This window comes from Phacochoerus africanus, chromosome 9 (genome assembly GCF_016906955.1).
Source record: "Phacochoerus africanus isolate WHEZ1 chromosome 9, ROS_Pafr_v1, whole genome shotgun sequence".
NCBI classification, from domain to species: domain Eukaryota; kingdom Metazoa; phylum Chordata; class Mammalia; order Artiodactyla; family Suidae; genus Phacochoerus; species Phacochoerus africanus.
In genome coordinates this window covers 71,609,914-71,615,456 of record NC_062552.1, presented here as the reverse complement: position 1 = coordinate 71,615,456, position 5,543 = coordinate 71,609,914, and positions in this window count along the sequence as shown.

The following is a 5,543-nucleotide window of genomic DNA, read 5'->3' as shown; positions in this document are numbered from 1 at the left end:
ATCATGTGGTTTTTAACTTTTATTTTGTTAATGTGGTGTATGACTTTGATTGATTTGCATATGTTGAACCATCCTTGTGCACCTAGGATGAATCCCATCTGGTTATGGTGTATGATCTTTTTGACATATTGTTGGATTCAGATGGGTAAAATTTTGAGCAAGTTGGTGGAGGCGTAAGAGGTCACATACACTGTCTCCCACAAACACATCAAAAAACTACATCTACATGTAAAACAACTTACACAGAACATCAACTGAATGCTGGCAGAAGAACTTAAACTTCCAAAAAGGGCAAGAAAGTCTTGACATAACTGGGTATAACAAAAAAAAGAGAGAGAGAGAGAGAAAAGGAATCAGGATGGGACTAGCATTGCCGAGAGGGAGCCATGAGGGAGAAAAGGAACCCGCCTCCTGGGAAGCCACCTTATTGATGAAAGATCGGCTGAGTTGGCGGGATCTCAAAGTCACCAAGAAAAGTGTAGCAGCTGGATTGAGAACAGCAAAGCAGAGTGAGAGCCACAGGACCTCAAAGCCGCCAAGAAAAATGCAGCAGTTGGATTGAGAATAGCAAAGCAAAGTGAGAGCCACACAGACCATCTGAACCACTGGCTCAGACACCACAGCCTAAGATGCTCGGGTTGGGACTGGGTGCTGAGACACGGTTTCTGGAGGTCAGTCCCTGGGAGAGGACTGGGGCTGGCATGACTGACTAAGGAGCAATGTGCCATGGGCTAAATAGGGGAACACTACAGCAGAGGGAATCCGGGAGAAGGTCCAGACCTGCAGGAGAGGAAAGCCTCCCTCCTTGTTGGGGAGGGGAGAAGAGGAGGGGCAGGCCACCATAGGAAACTCCCTGCTCCAGAGCATGCGCATGCCCTCAGGCTTAGGGGGGGTGGGGTGGAGAGAAGCCTTTTTCTCATTTAGGGGAGATTATGCACTTCTTGTGCAGGCTACTGGTGGTCAAGCACCTATTGTGTGGGCTAAGGGCATCAGGGGGCTAAGTGTGATGTGGTGCCTCTTGCACAATCTACAGGTGGCAGGGTCAGACTGCGGAGGTCATCTCAGAGGCCAGAGGGAGGCATGGCTTGCTACCACTAGGGGCCTGTGAGTGGGCTCCACCTGCCACCCCAGTCGCCTCAGGGTTTGGCAAAAAAGAAAAAGAAGTGGGCATTGCAACCAAGCACCATATGGTGTTGCTCTCACTCCCTTGGGAACACACCCACCCTGCAGCTGCCACTGCCAAAGGCTCTGGGTGATGCCCAGACACTTGGTCACTGTACCTTTTCAAGAACCTACAACTAAGAGCAACTGGTGCAGCACCTCCTGAGTGGGCTAAGTGGGACAGGGTGCTTCTTGCATGGTCTACAGGTGGCAGGGGCAAACCGCTGTAGTTATCCCTGATTCCAGAGTTGTGTGGGCCCACTGCCATTGGAGATATCTGAATAAAAATCGCTTATAGCCACATTCACCTAAAGGACACCACAGAGGAAGGCATTGCAATCAAACACAAGCTGTTATTGCTCTCACACCCCTGGGAACTCACACAACCTGCTGATGCTGCTGCCAAATGCTCTGGTCACCTTGAAGTTGTGCCTAGAGCTTATTATCACTTCCCAGGGGCCTGCAACTAGGAGTAGCCTGTGCCACTTTCCTGCAGGGCCTTGCTGCTATTGAGAGCCCAATGACCAGGCACTGACTGCTGGCCTACTCATTGCCTCCTTCTCCCTGAAAACACACTGAGCATCCTGGGAATAACAGCCTGCTCACACTGAAGAAAGAGATAGCAAATATTCAAATATCTCCAATAAACAAAAGCTAAAAGAGTACAGCAATACTAAACCCATTCTAAAAGAAATACTGAAAGGGCTTCTCTAAATAAAGAAAAAAAAGAGAAAGAGAGGAAAAAGAAAAAAAAGAATTAGGATGGAGGAAACCAAAATTGTAAAGCAGTCACTTAAAATATGCCAGCATTGAGATCTAAACCTGAAGATGTTAAAAAAAAAAAAAGAAAAGACATCAAAATCATACCATGTGGGGAAGGAAAGTAAGATAATATAGATTTTTTTTCATTTTAGTGATGTGTTTGAGCCTATATAACTATCAGGCAAAAGCAAGCAGATATAAGAAGGACTTAATATGCTTGAAAAACAGGGCAACCACAAATAAAAACCAAACATTACATTCACATAAGCAGAAAAGAAAGGCACTTGAGCATAAAATAAATGGAAACCATCCAACCCAAAAAAGAAAAGAAGAAAAGAGAAACATCGAATCAACTGGAGAACAAGGTTTAAAATGGCAATAAATATGTATCTATCAATAATCACCTTAAATGTCAATGGACTGAATGCTCCAATCAAAAGATACAGAGTGGCAGACCGGATAAAAAAGCAAAAACCTTCAATCTGCTGTCTATAAGAAATTCACCTTAGGGCAAAGGACACATATAGATTGAAAATGAGGGTAAGGGAAAAGATATTTCATGCCAATGGACAAGACCAGAAAGCAGGAGTTGCAATACTCATATCAGACAAAATAGACTTTAAAATGAAAGCCATTAAGAAAGACAAAGAAGGACACTATTTAATGGTTAAAGATCCATTCAAGAAGAGGATATTACAATTGCCAATATATATTTCCCTAATAGAGGAGCACCCAGATACCTATGACAAATACTAATAGACATAAAAGGAGAAATTGATGGGAATACAATCATAGTAGGAGACTTTAACACCCCACTTACATCAGTGGACAGATTGACAAATCCTCTAGACAGAAAATCAATTAGGCAACAGAGATCCTGAAGGACACGATAGAAAAGTTAGATTTAATTGAAATTTTCAGGACATTATATCCCATAAAATCAGAATATACATTCTTCTCAAGTGCACATGGAATATTCTCAAGAATTGATCACATACTGGGGCACAAAGCTAACCTCAACAAATTTAAGAATGTAGAAATTATTTCAAGTATCTTCTCTGACCACAATGACATGAAACTAGAAATCAACCATAGGAATAGAAATGATAAAAAAACTTACTACATGGAGATTAAACAAAATGAAGGAAGGAAAACAAGGTCTAAAATGTCAATAAATACATATCTATCAATAATCACCTTAAATGTCATCTTCCTTTTTCAAGAAGGAAATTAAAAATATACCTCTAGATAAATGATAATGAAGACACAATCACTCAAAATTTATGGGATTCCACAAAAGCAGTTCTCAGAGGGAAATTCATAGCAATACAGGCCTTCCTCAAAAAAGAAGAAAAATCTCAAACTGACATCTTAACCCAACATCTAAGTAAATTAGAAAAAGAAGAACAAACAAAGTCAGCAGAAGGAATGAAATCATAAAGATCAAATAAGAAATCAATAAAATAGAGATTCAAAAAATAATAGAAAAAAATCAATAAAACCAAGAGCTGGTTCTTTGAAAAGGTAAACAAAATTGACAAACCTCTGGCTAGACTCACCAAGAAGAGGAGAGAAAAAACCCAAATAAAATAAGAAATGAAAAAGGCGAAATCACAATGGATACTACAGAAATACAAAGAACTATGAGAATACTATGAACAATTGTATGCCAACAAATTTGACAAGCTAAAAGAAATAGACAACTTTATAGAGACTTACAGCCTGCCAAAACTGAGTCAAGTAGATCAATTGAACAGACTGATCACTAGAAATGAAACTGAATATGTCATAAAGACACTCCCTACAGAAAAGTCCAGGACCAGATGGCTTCACAGTTGAATTCTACCAAACATACAAAGAGGAACTGATACCCATCCTCCTTAAACTTTTTCAAAAGGTTGAAGAAGAAGGAACACTCCCAAAGACATTCTATGATGCCACCATTACCCTAATTCCAAAACCAGACAAAGATACCACCAAAAAAGAAAACTATATGTCAATATCTTTGATGAATATAGATGTAAAAATTCTCAACCAAATTTTAGTCCTTCTACTACTTCCAATGGCACAAAATATACTTTTGAGAGTAGCATGTGCTTCTTTTGTAAATTTCAAAATTGCTTTTGCATTGAAGGATTATAGTAAAATTTATCAGCCTATTTAGTGCTATGAGGACTTACTATTAAACACATTCTAAAATAATGTTATTCTTTCTAATAAGACCAGAGAACATGACATAATATTCCAAATGAAAATACTGCACTTTGTGTATTATCTTGCCTACTACTCACCATGATCCAATGATTTATGGATTAGCACTATTCCTATTTCACAGATCAGAAAATTGAGTGGATTCTAATGCTGTGAACTAAATGTCTATATTATTATAGAACCATTCAATATTTTGTGCAATTACTTATTTCAAGCAATAATGCAAAAATTTAGGCATTCCCATTGTGGCTAAGTAGGTTAAGAACCTGACATAGTGTCCATGAGGATGTGGGTTCTATCCCTGACCTCATCAGTGGGTTAAGGATCTGGCGTTACTGCAAGCTGTGGCATAGGCCACTGATGTGGGTCAGATTCCATATTTCTGTGGCTGTGGTTTAGACCGGTAGCTGCAGCTCTGATTCAGCACCTAGCCTGGAAACTTCCATATGCTGCTGGTGTGGCCCTAAAAAGAAAAAAAAAATAATAATACATATATTTTCTATAATATAAATTCTAACATTTGAGGTATTATTTTATTTCTACTGAGTACTAAATATATTTTAATCACTCATTTGTTTTCACTTTATCAATAACAAAAATTAAATTTCTCTGTTTTGACAACATTTGGACTTGAAATTTGAATTTCGTTCTAAAGGAAGCTCAATATATACAATGAAAAGTACAAGACCAGTGTCTGAAAGGGTTAGGCTTAAATTGTTTATCTCATTGAAGTAGTTACTCAAGGGTAACGAGAAGAGCTGAAAGAAGTAACCCAAGAAGTTAAAATGATCTTTGTCACAGACATTTAAAAAGAGAAAAGACTTGTAGATTAGATCAAAACTTGCTTGAGTTTATCCACTCCCTGCACATAAGGGGTTTTTGTAACTTGTATTTACTCAGATAATGTAGTAGGAATTCCAGTTTAAGTTGATGTTTTATCAGCAACAACATGGTTGTTTAAGGCCAAAATTAAATGTAAGATTTGGAGCTGCTTTTCAACTCAGTTAAATTTATTTTTAACCATTTAAAAACATTTTAAGCAACTGAGATGTAATTATTTAAACATAAAGTTGCATAGAGATACATCAGTCATTTCATCTGGTTTCTTTTTCACATTCATTTTATGTGACATGAGAATTGGCCTTCATCATCATTTAATCTATCCTTTCTATTTATACATGCTTTCTAGGGTGATAAAAATTTTTGTTTGTAGTATTTCTTCAAAGAAGAAAAGAGGGGAATATTACACTCAGTATGAGTTTTATGCCTGCTGAAGGCAGGGAGGATTACCTGTGCATATTTTAAAGAAGGATTTGGCTCCCTGCCACAGAAGTTCAAATGACCACTTAGGATTTCTCATTGAGAACTACTGTATGCAAACACACAAGCTATGGATTGATTCTTACTTA